The sequence below is a fragment of the Pyxicephalus adspersus genome, chromosome 8, assembly GCF_032062135.1.
Source record: "Pyxicephalus adspersus chromosome 8, UCB_Pads_2.0, whole genome shotgun sequence".
In the NCBI taxonomy this organism is placed as follows: Eukaryota; Metazoa; Chordata; class Amphibia; order Anura; family Pyxicephalidae; genus Pyxicephalus; species Pyxicephalus adspersus.
The window spans coordinates 69,779,466-69,799,590 of NC_092865.1; the positions used below are offsets into that span (position 1 = coordinate 69,779,466).

A 20,125-nucleotide genomic window follows, 5' to 3' on the forward strand; every position below is an offset into this window, starting at 1 on the left:
CGGGAAAATTTTGGTGGTCCGCAGGTCTGGTCGGTGCACCCCCGAGCAGGGTCAGAAGAAGGACCCTGCTGGGGGGACACACCGGCCAGAGCCACGGACCACGTCCCCAGTACAGTTCCTATGCTCAGGGTTTAAAATTGAGTTTATAATCTAAGCATCAGGAAACATTAAACAATAATTGTCCATGACCCCCAATGGAGATTACAGTCATCTATAGGTCACTTTGTTGCCTCACGAAAGGGACCCTGAGATGTCAACATGTAACTTTTTAAATTTGTGTTTGGAGAAAGTAACAACAAAAATAAACTAGTAGACCGCCAGTAATATTCTACATGTGCTGGATTCTTTAATGGAACCATCAGATGTGTCACTTCTAGCTTCCACTATTTAAACCGGTCATAGGCTAAATGGAGGGCAGCTCTTACTTATCAGCTTATTAGCTCTTATCAGACCATTACACTGTGTTTTTGTTTTATACATTCAATGACGACAACTACAATGTTTATGTCCACAAAGAGTAAGGCCAAGTTTAGAGCCCCAGTAGTTGCCATCTTGCATTCGCCACACCACAACCTCACCATCTATATGAACTTAGCCTAACAATGGAGTTTATATTTACAACCACTGACACCAAAATTCATTTTAAAGCCCTCTAACACCAATGATGAGGTTTTGATTTTGTACTCAGTGATCAGTAATGTAAGGAGCAATGCCTTACATACTTCTGGGTATCTGTTGCCCCAACAATTGCTGGTTTCTTTGTATTTGCCATCTGTTATTAAATTCTCCCCTTGAAGTTAAAAAGTCTTATCTCAGTGTCTGTATATTATATGTCCAGAAAAAGATATGTGATAAGACATTTTCATTTTTCAAACCTTTGTCCGGAGGTTTATGTCTGTGAGATTCTCACTTGTGTCACATTAATTAGCACATATTTTATGGGCACAAGGACTGCGGCAACTCTTTGCAGTGTATGCAGAGAATTGGTTCAAGTTCTATTTAGGAGCAACATTCAGAACTATACCTTTCCCTGTTAACTGTACCCTCCAAGCCTCTATTTCCACTAAAATATAGCAAACCTTGTGCCATAAGATGTATAACACCCATTGGTCATGCCCCCACATGTTCTATGTCCTTCATGGTCTACCTCCTAATTATTTAGAAATGTTGGCGACTTTGGGAAAAGTGTAAACTGACACAGACACTTTATGATACTTTGTTGGCTACTACAAAACCAGCTAGTTACTTTACCTAACTTTTATTGCACAGGGGGATAGTGTTAGGGTAGTGCACAGGGGGATAGTGTTAGGATAGTGGTTAGGGGGATAGTGTTAGGCTTTATAACAATACTAGGATTCCTATGGGCCAATTTAAATCTGCCCACTGGAGTTTAAAACAGGTGCACAAAAAAGGTTGTGTTCATGACCTCTTTGACATGCTTTACATTAACAACATAGAATAATATACTTACAACATTGTAAAAAATTCAGCGGTAACGCGATAAAAACAAGCATGCACACAAAGAAAGAGCTGTTTGTATTTGTTGATGTCGAAAGTCATTTGCTAAGTACTCCTACACCACGCAGCAGACACCAGACAAAATACCATGCTGTCAGAAGTGGAGAAATTTAGTTTAAAGAACAAGAAGGCAAAAGAGAAAAAGGCATTTATGTTAAGTCTTTTTAAGGCATTAACACAACCATTTTGTGTTTCCTCATTGTAGCATTGTTTTATTACTAGTTGATTCAGCCACCATATTTAATAATTTTTCACTTGTTTGACTAGACCCTGCCACTAACAAACAATTGCAGGTAAATGCAATAAAATCAAGTATAATATTAATATTAATATAATAATAAATTCTAACTTGCAGCAGTTTTCTTTTACATAAATTGTTGTATTCACTTTAAACTTCCTTTAAATCAGACTACTTCAGGGAGTCAGTTCCCTAGCACAGCTCTTTGTTTCCTCGCATGTCATAGACCTCTCTGTGCTGACCCAGCATCTCATCCCCACTTTTTACCACCATACAGGAAGGAGACAGCTCAAGGTGAGCATGCTGACAACACATCCAAGATGGCGGCATCCAGCAGCAGTCCCAGGATGTCTACACATGGAAGTGTATGGCCCTGGTCAGCATCAGTATTCACCAGACGCCAATCCCCCAATCTAACGTCAAATTCTTCACCTTTAGTAAGCCCCCGCTCAGCCTCGGGTGACTGGTGGCATCTCCCAGCACACAGTTGCCGTTAAGACTTATTGCACAAATGATGGTTTCTGGGGATGGTCTGGCAGTGGACCAGAGGTCTACAGATTAAACAGTAGAAGAACTACAAGGCAAACCTAGAGTATAAAGCCAGAGTCATACATGGGTGATCAGTCCACTAAACGGGTGGTAGGCACAAGCAGAGTCGGGTCACAGGCAGAGGTCGGACCAGGCTGAGTACAAATGATGAGTCAGGGAACAGGCAATGGTCAGCAACAGAAAATCACACGAGAATCTCTCCAGCACAGATCAGCCCAGCTAAACACTACAACAGGGACTGGGGACTCAGAGCAGAGGGACTATAAAGTCCCAGCAGTCAATGGCAGCATGGGATTGCTCAGGTACCATTGTGCTAATCAGCTGCCCACAGCTCCAGAACCCCCTCAGCTGTGCAGTCTCAGTGCAGGGGATGCCGAGAGGGAAAACACAACTAAAGAGAGACCAGGATGCTGCAACCCCCAGAGCACTAATTCCTAGAACTCATCTGCTGCGAGCGGCGGAGGGAATAGGCTGAGCACGCTCCACTGCGGTGGGACACCGCCTGGGATTGTCGGCCCTCACCGGAGGGAATAGGATGAGCGCGCTCTACTGCGGTGGGATACCGCCTGGGATTGTCGGTCCTAGGAGCGTCTCTTAACAGGAAGGCTTTGATAGGTCAATAACATGCATAAAATACTTTAAATGACCATCTAATCTTTTTGTTAAAATAAATAGTGGTGGGGCTTCTTAAACAATGTGTTCATTCAACAATTAAATCACTGCAACTTTGTCAAATTGTAGACAGCATAATTTAAGGTGGCCGTTACATTTGAGGTTGCAGTTGTCACAGTAGGTGTTTTTCTTTTGCAAAACAGATTTGCCAATGTAAATAAAAGCATACGGTTGTAAGTACTTTTCCCAATATAATGGATGAGTGCAATTTCTGTAACTTTTCCTGGAAAACTTGGTCTACATGTAGATGTTATGGACCAAGGTATGTTTTAGCTGTACAATAAATCTAAAGCGGTTATAAATTTACTGTTACTGTTAAGGTAGCTCTGTGTGAAACGTTGGGGAGCTGCATAGTTGCATTCAGTGTACAATTGTAGAAATTTTGTTCTGTATTGGAAGCATATTATGGTATTTGAGCTAGGCTGGACATATAAGCCCTAGGAGCATGCTCACGTGTTGCTCAACAAACACCCCATGGCAGCATTAATGTCCCTGCGAAGCAATAACAGTGCAATTACAATGCTCTAAAGCAACTTTATCAACTAGATATCTATGGATTGTAGGGTTCCTCCAAAATTTCTTGAGCGGTGAGCTCAAAAGCAAATGTATCTCCTGTTCATTTGTGTCTGTCTAGTTCCAGGTCTGATTTAACTGAAAGACCGAGCTGAGCTCTATTGCGGTCTTTTAATTATCCGCTCACTACAATTATCACTTCAGCCGTCTGAAAGATAGTTTTCTTCTCGCTGACCATCAAAGTAATTGGCATTCTTCTCAACGACCTTCAATATTAAATGGGCATTCTCCAACTGACCACAAATCTAAGGGGGCATTCTCCAACTGACCACAAATCTAAGGGGGCATTCTCCAACTGACCACAAATCTATGTTGGGGGCATTCTTCAAATGACCAAAAATCTAAGGGGAGGGGGGGATTTTTCAAATGACCACAAATCTAAGGTGGGGGAATTCTCCAACTGACTACAAATCTATGTTGGGGGCATTCTCCAACTGACCACAAATCTATGTTGGGTGCATTCTTCAAATGACCACAAATCTAAGGTGGGGGCATTCTTCAAATGACCACAAATCTAAGGGGGGCATTCTCCAACTGACCACAAATCTGAGGGGGGCATTCTCCAACTGACCACCTATCTATGGAAGTCTTTCTCTCCCACTGATCCCTAATGTTAGGTAGCATTTCTCTGACCAGCAGCATAGGGACACTACAGTTTGCATTTGCTTTTTCGTCTTTGTCTAATTTGCTAGGTATATCATGTTCCTAATCCTTATTTTAATTTTATGTCCACAAGTTATGGATAAGTGAGGTGAAGATGTAAAAATTGTGAAGGGGCGTTCCCTGAGACCTAAAATATGTTTCAACGATTTATCTATTATAAAACAAGTTCAAAAGACCTAATTTGTCTCTGGCTAACATAGCTGTTTGTCAGAAGGAAAAAGCACACAGAACTACTAGAAGTAAACTAGGGTTATAAGTTGTGAATTTTAGGAAGGAAGCAGCAATTGTGGGAACTCTGAGGCTCTTTGGTAATATCTAGTGCCACAGTCCAGGTCCGGCTCCAGCACTGTGTGTAGATAAAACATTTTTAGTCCATGTCTGTTAATGTTCAATACATTTTTCATGTAGGTTGTTTGTATGGTTGCATTCAATTAACTAGTTACATTATTAATGGCATACCATCACAATAAATGCCTTTCTGCGTAATAAAAATCTTATGGTAACACCTTGCCTGAAGAGATGCCTGACCACTTCACAAGGCTTAATGCTCTGCTTGGGGGTTTGCAAGCCCTAGATATAATGGATGAAGTCAGCCTTACCAGTGATTGTTCATCCTGCATGCTGATCTTGCATTATTCTTTTTTTTCCTTACTGGATCAATAGTCAGCCTTGCAGAACAACCAGCAAATAAAGGAAAAACAGAACAAAAATGATTAAGTATGAAACTATTTATGTTACATAGCTGCTCAAAGCCTAAGCCAGTTTAGGCCTTACTATGCATGTCATGCCTCGGTGATGTCAGATGGTATTAATCAATTCGTAGGCTTTGTGCCTTATTGATGTCACTATCAAACAGTAAATGGATGGACCAAAATCTCATGAATATTGAATCAGCCCACAAAATGTCTGTGAATGTAGAGTGGTTCACAGCTGCAGATATTGTCATTTAATTTTCTAAAACAGTTTGTAGCCAGAGCTTGACCTGAACATTTAAATGCCTCAATGATAGATGGATGGTTAGATGGACGGTTAGATAGATAGATAGATAGATAGATAGATAGATAGATAGATAGATAGATAGATAGATAATATATATTATCTAGATATTCTTCAGTTTACCATAGGGGTGATATCAGGTTTGATGGTGACATGCACGGACCTTTTAGGCAGCCCAATGGCCAACTGAACGAGTGCATATGGCAGGCTAAAACTATGATGTTTACTGAAAGGAAAAAGCGAAAATAGATAAACCCCATAATGTCCGTGGAATATAAAAAAAAGCTGTATCCTTGGCATCAGTGGGGTAAAATAAGTCACATCATTAGTGTCAGTGGGGGTTTAATAAGCTGCACTGTTGGTGTCAGTGGGGGTTCAATAAGCTGCACAGTTATTGTCAGTGGGGGTAAAATAGGGTCGTTTTTGCCTGTGTCAGTGGGGGTAAAATAGGGTCCATTGTTTTTTTTGCCTGTGTTGGTGGGGGTAAGATAGGCTCCATTTTTTTTTTGCCTGTGTCAGTGGGGGTAAAATAGGCTCCATTGTTTTTTTGCCTGTGTCAGAGCGGGTAAAATGGGCTCCATTGTTTTTTTTTTGCCTGTGTCAGTGGGGGTAAAATAAGCTCCATTGTTTTTGGCTTGTGTCAGTGGGGGTAAAAGCCCTGCATGAACCTAAACACTTGCCAGCTATGGTTACATGGTTGGACAAGGCATCAGACAGAGGTATATCTGAAACAGAATAATATTCAGCATGGTATATTAGCAGTTAAATTATAGTAACAGATCACAGTCCTTTATGGGATTTACCCCCACCCCCCATTTTATCATCTAATCTACCATAGCATAATTTAAAACCCAGCCACATTGAAATACACTCTTGCACTGTTTAAAGCAAGGCTGTCTGCCTTACAATCCAACTGGTACAATTACTATCTGCAGATCTGGGATCTGCAAGACACCTTGAAACCACATTGACTTACTGTGATTTATGGTAAACTGAGCCCAGCATGTGCAGTTGTTGGGTCCAAGCTTGGGGTTTAGGAAAGCATACTCTCCTGGCACTAGCCAAATACACATTAAAACTGCTTTCAAGCCATTGGGAATAGTAAATACAATCTAAATTCCAGAATTGAACCAAATTTACTAACCACAAGTTTGAGTATGGCATTAGATTTTGCTCAACTCTTGTTCCATTGGCCTATCTAAACAATCCATTCAATTTATAATCAGACGGGATTGCCTTAGTGCTAAATAAATATTGGTAAATTTGATGAAGATTGTACAATTTAAATATGAAATGTAGGCTTAGCTTCAGACATAAAGCAGTAACAGGCAGGATGGTCACACAAAAAAACATACCACAGGTGAAGGGGTTGCGATGGGAACTCGTTGTGCCCCATCGTGTGCCAATCTGTACTTGGGGGGTTAGAAGGGAGAAGTGCTATGTGATAATGTGCTCTCTACGTACCTTCCCCACATAAATGATATCTTGATCATTTGGCAAGGATCCTCAACATTATTGGATAAGCTCATGATAAAACGTCAGGCATTATTATTGTATGAAAAAAATATTTAAAAAGTAGATACATCAGTTTTGTAGTTGCACTTTATTAAACGTTGTGCAGCAAAACAAATCACAGACGTTTTTCCCTTCTGCTTTGCACAATTGGGCCTGAACAGTCTGACATTAGATGCCAATCAAACAATAGTAGTTACTGTAAGTAGAGCATGTATCCTTAGCACAGCACTGAGAATTGCAGGATTGGGGGAACATTTTTAGAGCATCCCCCCTGTCCTTTGTCCATCGCCTCTGTTTATGTTGTGCTTAAAATAGTTACCCGTCACACTGTCTCAGATGTTAGCTTCTAGCGATAATCCCATTATAGTGTATTTACAAAACTGGATTATCACCTACTTTTTTCCCTTTGAGATGATCCCCTTGAAAATATTATTCTAAACAGGCATATTAATATGAGCAGAGAGTCACAAATAAATGAGAAATCTTAAAATTCAGGAATTGTTATGGAATATAAAGGACAAGGTATCGATTTTGGTACTTACCCCGGATGTCACAGACTGTTAGAGAAAGCCTATCAAATTGGTAGTTCGTGTAAATCATAATAGCACAAGTCAGTATAACACTGTTACTGTTACATTATGACTGTTGTGTGCCAAATATAAACAATTGCTCCCGAGATCTCTAATCACATCACTGGTTACCAGGAACACTCTGGCTGTTTGATCTCAGGAACTGCCAGCACACTTTTTTTAAATAAGGCGGTATAAAGAATCACCATTGTGCAGCACTGCTAATCTACAGATCCCCTGTCCAATCATCTGTATGGATAATAATTCAATTGAATGAAAAACCAGTTGCATGCTGATTGCATTGGAGTGTGTACGTAGTGATTTTTCAACTTGTTTCCTGTTTGACTTAAAATTACAGTTGGTGAATAAGTGAACTGCTCAGGCTTGACCCTACAAACTAATCTTAGAAACCTCTGGTCCATGGAAGAAAAAAAAAATGAAATGCACATGTGGGAACTGTTTTTGTAATTCTGTACAGCCGTTATTGTAGTTTTAAAGTTACCAGCCACATACCACAGCCAGATCATCAACTCCACTAGGTTTGGTCAAGAACGTTGAGTTAGCACGTAGTCTTGGCTTCCTGATTGGGCAGTGAAGCAGGACACTGGTGAGGTCATCCCACTTCTCTCCTGTTCACTGATAGCGGGTGTGCAGGCAACAGAGCCTGATTGGCTACTGTATCTGGTTTTGCCCATATGAATTTGCTGAATTCATATGGAGCATCTACAGACCAGCTAGCTGGTCGATATTTTGTCTTAACCCTTAATATCCCCAGCAACAAGTACTCCCATTTATCCAGTGGGTAAGTGCTTGTTTCTTGCGATGGCTGGTGTAAGTGGGCAGAGAGGCCGTCAGCTAGCTGGTCTGTGGCCACTCCATGTAAATTCAACCTTAATGAGGCTGTTCAGTGGGTTACGGAAGTCTCATGTCAAAATAAACTCTACTTTGTTTTGTTTTTGTTTTTTAAATACATATTTTGAATGAATACATAGACACCGTGAGGACGAGTGGTTATATACGGCTCTTCATTTGTAATTTGTAGCACACGTGCTTGATTGTTAGAACCAAAATGAACCCATAAACAGTAAATGTTAATGCATTGCCTTTTTTTCTGAAATTGCTTTGGGATTATATTATATAACCAGAAAAATTAAGCTGTTATATAATTATCACCAACAACACTACTTCCAAGCTATCACTGTAAGAAATAGTCTGCAGACTACAACAATGTGATTTTGTCACTAACATCATCTGCTAAGGGCTGATCACATAGGTGTGTGACATGATAATATTGGATTCCTGTGCATCTTATCATTCGTGTAGAGGCTCTACGATGATAGCTGGGCCACCCAAAAAACAATATTAACAACTTTTATTTTTTATGTGTGCGCTACCTGATCATACTTTTATGCATTTGTCTGTTAGCTTAAAGTATGTTTCTAGCCAATTCCTTGCCCTGATGTGTTTCTGCTACAAAGATGTGTTTCAGGAAGTAAGCAAACATTTTACGAAAGTTCTCACCAAACTTCCATGGAGTTAATAAGACAACAATATGACGCCGACAGTGGCCCCAACCCTAATACAATCCAAAACTAGATCCAAAGTCCAAATCATATCTGATAGTACAGACGCAAAATAAAATGATCAAGTCTGCGAGTGAACACAGTAGTAGGTGGTAAAAACATGGCCGTTGGAAGAGGTGTGACAAAAACAATGATATAACCGAGTCCTAGTCGTAGTGTTCGGGGTATTAAAGAAATTTTGCGTTTTTGTGTCTCACTGCAGGGAGGCCTCCGCCCATTCCAATTTAAATAGATGCTGTCATTTTTACAGGAAGAGACGAATGGTGGGAGGGGAAGGAGAAAGCCAGCAGTGTAGAAGTCTTTCTTCCCACAAAAACAACAAAAGGAGCTCTAAATGTTTGCCATCCTTCTCTGCTAGACCAAAAATTGCCCTTGAGAGGCAAAAACATTCGGGAGATGAGACTGAATGATGCCAAAAGCGTTAAATCATAAGGCAATGCCACAGGTTGTGGTATAAAAATGGAAGGGGCTCCGTGTTTAAAGGCAGAGTCCCAATTAGACAGACCTGTAGAATGGGCATGTCTGAGGGAAATATAAATTTTCTGGAAGAGCCTAAACAACATTTCTGTATTTTGTGCTGCAAGAATGGCTTTCCATGGAATGCAACATTTTGAAAGTGATGTCCCTACCTTCTAGCGATAGCTTCTATATAAATGGGCCCCTGACCCGCAAATACTAACTATGTCAAGGTTCCTTTTGGGTATGGCGAAGCATACCCTCCAATGTGATAGTGCTCTGGTCTAGAAGGCAATTGATCCAAAACTGTCACTTGACAGCGGGAGGGACATCAACACTCATTAGTGCATCCAAGCTGAAGACTTTGGTTGCGACAGGAGGAGTATTACTGGGTCTGGGGGAGGGGTGTTCATTTATGCGGGCAATGTGACAGTGCTTCTTTAAGGCCAACTATACTTATTCTAAAAATCTGACTGATCTACTAGCAGAACCAAACTGCAATATCATGCACAGTACAATGGAAGAGGTCATATGAGGACGGCAGACAGGTAAAGATGCATGTGTTGCATATCCAGGCCAAAATCCCAGTGAATAAATGACCTTGAATCTAACTACAAACCCCAGTTATTAGCTGTTTCTATCACAGATTAATCTTTCCAATAAATGAAATCTACTGGATCAGCTTAGTAAATAACAGGGCCAAATAGGCAGCCCTGACATATCCAGAGGATAGCATATAAACTTGCAAACACAAATGAATAAATATATCTGTGTGAAGCCTTTATGGGCCTGTTAGGAGTAATGTACAATGTACTTGTTATATGGGCTCTCTCTTTTGGTATGTTAAACTTGCTTTTTAAATGTTTTTTTTTTTGAAGCCTTTATGGGCCTGTTAGGAGTAATGTACAATGTACTTGTTATATGGGCTCTCTCTTTTGGTATGTTAAACTTGCTTTTTAAATGTTTTTTTTTTATATCTGTTCAAGTGCAAAAAATATCTGGTGATCCTTCCAAAAATTAAGTAAATTGATACCACCCTTTATTCGCGTCCCTGTTATCCCTTACATTATTGCTAATATTCTAGGGTCTATGGAGCAGAGATGGGGTGTTCTGTAACACAGCAGTTCATCCATGTAACATTGTAAAATAAAGGGACTTTGCTAACTGATTTAATTTTTTAAAGCGACCAAAAAAGTCACCAGGAGGTGAAGGTTTTTGGCAGATTATACATACAAAGTCCCTGATTTATTAAAGTTATCTAAGGCTGGGGAGAATACACTTTGATCAGTGAAGCTGGGTGATCCAGCAAACCTGAAATGGATCTGGTCCAGGATTCAAAACATTTGTTAGCAAATAGCAAATGATTTTAGGAAATCCATTCCAGGTTTTTTAGAGTACCCAGCTTCACTGAAGAAAGTGTATTCTCTCCAGCCCTGGAGAGCTTTAGTAAATCAGGGCCAAAGTGTCTTTTTTTTCCGAAAATCCTTTCCCCTGCTCCTGGTAGCATTTTGTTTTTGTAGAGCCTGGCACTATATTTAACACCATAGACCTAGAGGCCACGGTCAATGGCCGACAAGGATCACAGTGGATCTGGGGGGTCACACTGGTGCAGGGCGCCTGCAAAAAGTAAGTGTGTGCTGTGCATGCTTCTAACGCTTCTAGTACTAGCTGGGGGAGGTTAGAACCTATGTGATGGTTTTATACATGGGCATGCTGACTTGTCATGGAGATCTCTCTTTCCTCCTGGATAAAAAGTAAAGGAAAATCTCCCCTGTGCAGTCAAAAACTGATAAAACGCTCAATAAGCCCTCATGCATCTCCAATCTATCAAAAACCAAAAAATATATATTTAGCGGGGTTTAAGCAATAATGCATTAAACTTTTAAGGCATGGTAACACTTTCTGAAAATGATAAGCATATAATATTATGAAATTTAATTGGCAGGATCACTGTCTCATATTCACTATGGAGTAAAACAATACAAATATTTCAGCTTTTATATGAGTCATTTGGTTCAATGTAAATATTCATATATTTATATATATATTCACATAAATAATCAGAGCCACACAACAATTTTTCTCCTATGAACAAGGATGTGGGCTGAATATGACCATCTGGCAACTCTGGTTTTTGCCAAAAGGACTGTACTAGTTTTAATAGCCAGCAATGTTGTGAGCTCTTGAGAGCTGCTCACAATCAGTTGGGTCTGTTTTCGTGAAATACCAGAATCTACGACAGCCTATGTGTTTGGCCCAGGGTACAGGGTTGGCAGTCATTTGCATGTCTAACCATGTTTTCTTATGCATTTGCCAGTTGTTGAGTAATACACAAATATGGGCCGATGTACTTTTTCAGCTAAAGCTGCTTTTTAGTCCCAATGGGCACTAAGGCATGAATTCAGTGTAAAAGAAATCAATATGTATGGTTATACAATGGTCGTTGTTAGGTTTCCTGGTCTGTAAAATCTTACAAGTTGGACAATATCATACATCATAAATACAGCTTACAATGATTCTTTGTTGCCAGGCAGATCGCTCTTGTTTAGGGTTAGTGGATCATAGCTGACAACATGATTCATTTTACTCAAGACAGAGTGCTCCGCTCCTGGTTTTCACACTAATTTCCCAGATGAATTATTCTGAACTGAATTGAATGAACATCATTTACTTAATTCAGCCTACGTTAATTGAATGGGGGACTAAGTGAAAACATTGCTTTAGTTCTGGGTGCTACTGGTTATGTTCAAGGATTAGACTGGGTGTACATGATGAAATGTTGTATATTTTGTGTATGTTTGATAAAACTATGGGGTGCAGTTTTTAGGTTGTATGGTTGGATTAACATGAATGACTATTAAAACAATAATAAGTTACTGCATTAAACCCTGCCATGCACAGTGGGATTTCTTTTTTCAATGAAATATGTGTTGTCCATGCTGGGAAATGCAACAGGTTTATTTAAATAAAATCCATATCAATTGTCCACAGTTACCTTCACTTTACCCCTTTGTAGTACCATTTAGCCATCAAGAATGTACAGGGGAAGCCTTGTTTAAGGCTACGTACACCGGTTAGACTGAAAGATGCATGAACGAGTGTTGCACATACAGCGACATTCTGCTCTATGGAGAGGGGGGGAATGGGTGAGCGTCTCCCCGCTGCGCTCTCCCCTTTACTTGTATTACAATCGTTTGTCGTTCCTGGATCCGCCAGGACAGATCCATGAATGACGTCGGACAAGCACTGTACACACATCAGATTCTGGTCCGATACTAGCCCTGAAGTGATAATCGGACGAGAATCACCTGACATGTGTATGTAGCCTAAGTTCCAAGTCATGAGCAGCACGGTGGCTCAAGGGTTAGCGCTCTGCCCTTTGCAAGCACTGGTTCGAATCTCGGCCAGGACACTAACTGCATGGAGTTTGAAGGTTCTCCCTGTGTTTGTGTTGGGTGGCTTCCCCCCAAATTTGCCCATAGGCTGTATTAAGGACATATGACGATGATAGACACATTGTGAGCTCCTTTAAGGGACAGCTAGTGACATGGCTAAGGACTTTGTACATCACTGCGTAATATGTAAGCGCTATATACTGTGTAATAATATTGACCTTGAGCTTATACATAGCTGAGGACTCTCTTCTCGCCCCCACAAGAGCAGCCAATCACATGGCAGTGAGAGGGGTGACTTTCATACACCCACATATATAGAATTATTAGGTATTTTGTTACTCTACCAGCAAAAGAACAGAGAGCCAGCAGTAAAAGTGAAAGGTGAAATTTCATTCTGCTCAAAGGGCCACCATTAAAACAAGCTTGTTGCCTTTCCCTGTATGTGCAAAGCACAGATTCACTTCAAGGTTCACTGTTCAAATTTTCAATGAAAGTGCTGAGTAAGATTTAGTGCATTTCACCTGACCATCCTTGACCCTTTCTCATTGTGACAAATCACAGATTGATTGGCTCATCTCCAATAATGAGTAGGGGTGATTATTGAAAATGTTTTTACTTTGAGATTTCTCAGAGCATTGGAAAACACTGTCATTAATTGGAGAGTGTTTCCATTCCTCCACATAAAAATAATGAATCTTTTACTGTGATGAATATCCAGACCATCTGGATTAGATCAAATGTTGTGCTAGTTTGGATCTTATGTCTATGAATGCCAGGTTTCCCTTCTCTTCCTTTATCTGCCGGTCTTAGTGTAATTGTAGAAATGCCAAGCAAAGCAACTTACCTCTGCAATGGTATAGCGGGAATCTCCAGCTGTCTTTTAGGACATCCTTGGAGCCGCAAAATATTGGGTACCCTAAATCACCTATACTGACCTCAATTATTTACCACTTCGGCCCTTAATAAAGCTTTCCATAACTAGAGAAGCTAAACTATCAAGGGAGAACCTTGGTGATACAGCAAAACCTGAAATGGATTTTTTTTTAATAATTTGGTATTAGTTGGTAAATGACTTCAACTGTGAACCTGATACATTCATGTTTGCAGGATCACCCAGGTTTTCCCTTGATAGTCTATCTGTTCCAGTAGTGGAGCTTTAATAAATCAGGTCCTTAGACTTCACCCCCTCCTGACGCCCACACCTATTTGTCTGTTTACAGAGTTCTATTGTTAAAAATCAAAATTTGGCTGTCCAACTGACTAATATTAGCGTAAGATGACGTAATCTATAAAAAAAACTTTTTGGTAATTTTTAACATCCAAAATAATCTTCTGATTAGAAGCAGCAAATCACTTGTGTAGAAGTGGCAGTGCCTAGGCACACATTGTTGTTCTATCCAAACAGGATACTGTCTGGGGTCTGACAGCCTTGTCCTGCTTCTTGGTGCTGGGTTGCATGGATGGTGTCATCAATAGGAACCAACTGGGCTCAGGAAAAAGAATAGCCACCCAATGCCTGCTGTATGTGTTATATCAGCAAGTGTTATATACAAGAAGTATAAGCATCGATAGGATTTATGTCTCCCCGGCATATCTAGAATAACAGGATTTGCTTTTTGCACCTGTATGTACATGCCATCCTTTTAAATGTTTTTTGGTATGAATTAAAGACCTCTATAAAAATGCAGTATTAAATTAGTCAAAGTTTTCTACTACACTATGCATCCCATCTGACCTCTTTATTATTGCATTGGTTATACAAAATCTAATATAATGGGGCTGCAAAACAGTTCATTTTGTGTATATTTCTTGTGGCATGTGTCTTTTGCTTAAGTACATTGTACAGTACAAAACTTGAGATAATACACTTTAATTAGTGAAGCTGGGTGATGCAGCAAACGTGGAACAGATTTCGTCCATGTCTTTTGATATTTGCTACCAAATATTTCCAATCCTAGACCAGATCCATCCCAGGTTTGCTGATGAAAGTGTATTCTCTCTAGCCTGGGAGAGCGTGGCCCATTGTATCCAGAAAGTCAAATGGTATGATCTTCGATAACAAGGAGCAAGCTTTAAATGAGTAACAAAAAAAAAAGCGAGAGTTAGTACTAGTGCAGTTCACAGTGTATGAATTCCTTTCAAAAGGAGAATTGCCAACCGTTAAACGTTAATGTGTATAATAAACAAGAGAGAAACAAAGAGGGTTTTTTGCAAAATTACTTGTATTCAGCAGAACAATCAAAAATGAACATTAATATTCTGCTATATAGGCAGAAAAATTGTGATCGGACCTGCCAGTCTGTGGTCCAATTAATAGTCAATTATCACATAGTAACTAGACATTTAGCACCTACTGTACAGGTATTTGTAAACATCCAAAATTATAGCGGAACGGCTATATGCCGATGGGACGGTCGATAAGTGCCCGCAGCTTTTTACCCGACGCGTTTCGCCCTCATTAGCTTTAATGACTACAGGGTTGGATTAGGAGCAACATTCAATTATATCAAATAACGTAAATCAAATAGTACTCAGAAAAAAAATCTGCTATTGCTGACTTTCTAGTTGCCTAGCGGTGATGCCATTTCATTGGTCTCTGTCCTATCTGAAACTAGTAGTCAGATCTGTTCAGAAATACTCCTGCCTCTGCAATATTTTGCCAGGCCAGTGAGACAGAGACAGCAAGTAATTTCAGCAGAAAAATAGAAAACATATTTTCATAAATGATTCCTTTAAAGCAGAACTAAACCAAAAAATTGTGAGCAGACATGTACCTAATTGTAAAAGGGACTATTAGACTATAAGAATATTGTAGCCAGGTAAGTTTGTTTTATTGCAGAGGAGACATACCCTGTCTATTTTGCAATAAAGAACCCGCCTGCTCACACTTTTTTAATTTTAGATTTAGTCCTGCTTTAATTAGCATGAAAGTTTGGATAAAAGTGAATTTCTAGACAACCAGATTCTATACATTGGAATCATTAGAAACAATTTATGTAGGAAAATTTATAGGAAACAGTTTCATGGGACACTGGTCATATAGTAATTGATGTATTGGAAATGTTATAAGAAGTGATTTTTATGAAGCTGCAGGAAGTTTATATGCAATTGTAATGTGAAATTATAGGAAGCAATTATTTATTAAAATATGACTTAGGTATATGATACATGGTAAATCAGGAAGCCTATAACAAGCTAAAATGATAGCAAGTAGAATTATAGGGAAATGTTGTATAAAGCAATTGGAATAACTATTAAACATCAATCATCACCTATTCCTCACCTTCTTACTTCCTCAATGTGTTTTGGTTTGCATTTTGATCCCTTTTTTTAACCATACATTTGTATTCATTTATATATTGTTAGCATATCCCCAAAACCTTATAAGGCTCCCACAATAATCTTTGTCAGTTTTTGTAACTAACAGAGCCCAATGTTACTTCCAGGTATGATCTGTCATTTCCATTTTCATTTATGAGATGGCAGCTTAAGTAGACAATTAACCAATATTTGTTTTCATTTTTTAATCTTGTAAAGAATAAGGAAGGGGGATTACTTGTGCGGATTTATTTTGGTCTTGTTCCTTGTGTGGTAGATTTTCCTTCACTTCTTGGCCCTGATTTATTAAAGTTCTCCAAGGCTGGAGAGAATACACTTTCATCAGTGAAGCTGGATGAAACAGAAAACCTGGAATGGGATCATTAGCTAATTGTTATCAAATGTTTTAATTCCTGGACCAGATCCATTCCAGGTTTGCTGGGTCACCCAGCTTCACTGATGAAAGTGTATTCTCTCCAGCCTTGGAGAACTTTAATAAATCACAACCTTTGTCTCAGTATCAACACAAAAAAGAAAGGAAATCTTCCCAATGGAGACACCAACAACAATAATGTCCCTAAAACACTCTTTGTTGTACAGTCTCTCCCATCTTCACAAAATCTTCCTTACTTTAAACAAGTATGTATCTTCAGAAGAAGAAAACCAGTTGCAGATCCATATACAATGCTTGGTCAAAAAAAAACCCACACCCCAAAATTTTGTTGGACTACCCTTAGCTTTGATTAGAGCATGCATTCGCCATGGGATCATTATCAATACTTACTGGGGTTAAGAACTCTGTAGTGGCCAATCTATGAGTGAAAATGATATTTCACGCTCCCTGATTAACTCTTTTACTATTTTATCCTAATGAATCCTAGCATTGTCATCTTGGAATATTCTTTCCCATCCGAGAAGCAAATCATTGATGATCATTTAATACATTCAGGTGGTCAGCTGACTTTATTTTCTGAACTTAGAGCTCACCAACTGGCTTGGTCTGAGTACTGGAACCAGGGATGTCATACATTATTCCATATCAGGGTATATATAATAATACTAATATGCTAGTGGAAAGTCCCAAAATTATCCTCATATAAGCCTCCTCTAATCCCCTGAATAACAAACATTTGGTCAAATTTGACTAGTGTCATAGTGGGCTTTGCATTGAATATAGAGATGGCTTCATCTGTGTTCTGATTCTCTGTGATTTTCCAACCAGCAGACTGCGGGTTTGTCCATGCATTGCTGTAGACTCACTGGAGGTCCTAGACAAAGCTGGTGCCCGCATTATATGTTTGGTTGCATAGAATTACATATTGCATAGAGTTCACATATTATCAGAAGCTCGGTTTTAGGAGTACTGTGATAAGTAATATTGCATTAATTAATTATAGCTGATTGTGTGATCTGTATATATGATAGAAAAAGATATTTGAATTCAACGAACATTTTGAATGCATTATAAAAGATATTTTTTCACTTGTTATTTTAAAATTCACAACTGAATACCAATTCAACAATAACACTGATCAGATGTCTAATGTTCATTTCTAAATTATATTAGAAATAAATTAACTTGCACTTGATTTTAAATTAATGAGATAAGTGAACTGATCTGCTTGGGTAAAGATCCACCCAAACTCTTCTTTTACTGAACAATAGCATTTTTTTGCAACCAAAGTATTAGTATTTTTTATATAGCTAGCCGTACATCAATTTTATACTGTTAATGTATTGCCCCAATCAATTGGTTTGAGTGCCGAAGTTTTTTTGTCCAACAGTTGGACTATACGTTAAAAAAAGAAGGGGAAAGAGTAGTGCCTTCAAAAAAGCATACCCTTTCTCTTTCTTTTCTTTCCTTAAAGCATTTTTTGCACACCAGATTCACAATCTGGTATAATGAATGCAAGCTGGCCATGCATGTGTAACCCCGCACATCTTGGTAGATGCCTTTTAGAATCAAGTGACTGTTTTTTTAAGGCTAAAATAATAGGCTTCTCTCTTAAAACACTATGAGCACTGACAGCAGGGGCTTTTGTTGAGAAAAGAAGCACTGCAATCACAGCTTTTCTTCAATTATTTTTACTGACAATAGTTTTACTATTCCTTTAACAAGGTGAAACACATGGTGAAACACTATGATGGTAAATAGCACAAAAGTGCCTATTGGTAGAGTGGCATTCAATGCTGCAGTGGCAGCGAGTGCAGAGGTGAATGTTGGTGCAGGGGCAAGTTAAGTGGGTGGCAGTTGATGTGGGAGAGGTAGAGGGAGCAAGGGGGAGAAGGGTGAAGTGCAATTGTGAGTGGGGGTTAATGTTTAAGAATGGTACAGGGGAGGAGGATGGGGATCAGGTGCAATAGTGAAAGTGTGGGGAAGTTGGCATGAAAGAGCAGTGGTGGGTTGGTTTTTGCATTGCAGTGAGAAAGAGAGGTGCAGGCTTAGTGATAAGAGAAAGGGGGTGGTGCAGTTGTGGTGAAGGGTATGGCTGAATTAACAGTGATACCTCCATGAGGAATTGTTGACCGCAACTCCAGATGCAATGCACTATGGAGTGTTGTGTGCTAAAGTATGCCTGATGTCTAACTATACTATCAATAACTCTTCTTTTAAACCCTCTCCCGTGCTAACTACACCCTATTGCATTACAAAGAACAAGAGGGCGCTCTTTGCGTCTGGAGGAAAAGAAGTTTAAGCTCCAGATAAGGAAGGGATTCTTCACTGTAAGGTCTGTGAAAATGTGGAATCGGCTCCCTCAGGAAGTAGTTTCAGCAACTACTATAGATTGCTTTAGGAAAAAGCTGGATGATTTCTAGAAGCACAGAATATAACTGGGGATTAAGGATTTAAAGTAAAGATAACAGAGACTGCTGATCCAGGGAACATCCGATTGCCTCATGGAATCAGGGAGGAATTTTTTTTCCCCTGTTGAAGCAAATTGTACCAGGGTTTTTTTTGCCTTCCTCTGTACCAACTATGTCTTATAGGGTTTTATATCTGGGATATATTTATTTCCCTAGGGGTTGAACTTGATGGGTTTATGTCTTTTTTCAACCTAACCTATTATGTAACTATGTAATTGCACTTGTATGGAAAAGGTAGACAATGTGTTTCAAGAGCCTACATCATATCAGCTGGTGGACTGTCATTAATGGCTCCCGGCAGCCCTACAAGTAGATAGCTCTTGCATTTGAGCTTATGAAGAATCTAGAACCCTTGGCACTCTACACCCTGACATTGAATCTCCCCAAACACTGCACCCCAACACCCCAATCACTACACCCTTCTGCCACCCAGCATTGACATGCAATACTTTCTGTACTCTTCTTTTGTAAAAAAAAAATATTGCATAGAGGATAGGATGACAAAGGAAATTTAACAGCCTGCCTCTCCTTAAATGTACACAAAAACTAAGTTTTGTAGGGTAATACTAAAAATAAAACCTGACTGCAAAGTCTTTGTTGTGATTTGAAGATAAATTAATTTAAAGTACAAACAGCTAGTCAGGTCAGTGAAGGCTTCTTTTAAATCAGCTTTTTAAGATATGTAAACATGTATAAAGTTTGAGCACTGGTGCACTACGGTGAACAATATGTAAAATGGCAGAACAAAGTCAACTGCTTATGTTGCAGGGAGAAAAAAGTCTCTTCAAGTGAAGTTATCACTCAGCTGCCATTCCTGGGTGTTTTTAAAGAGGCAAGCTTTGGAACCATCATATTTATTCTTGCTTCACCCCTTAGGCTAAGGTTATGTACACACGTGCAATAGTTGTCATTGGGAAGGATCTTTTACGATTCTTTACAACTACAAAAGACTGCACAATGAATGAACGAGCTCTGCACATACAGCACCATTCTGCTCTATAGAGAGGGGAGAACGATGGAGCGGTACCCCGCTGTGCTCTCTCCATTTTCACTTCTATTAGGATCGTTTGTCGTCCATCGTCTGTAGATCCGCCAGGACGCTTGTTCGGACGATGGATGACGAGCGCTGTACACACTCAGGATTCTTGTCCGATATCGGCCCTGAGCTGATTATCGCACGAGAACCATTGCACGTGTGTACGTAGCTAAAGCCAA

The 20,125-nt window shown here is 39.5% G+C and overlaps 1 protein-coding gene across 1 annotated transcript in view; it reads left to right on the plus strand.

The window, feature by feature from the left end:
- Positions 1-20,125, plus strand: part of CACNG2 (calcium voltage-gated channel auxiliary subunit gamma 2) — an 86,672-nt gene that overhangs the window by 7,502 nt on the left and 59,045 nt on the right. The gene's annotated exons all lie outside the window — the stretch shown is intronic.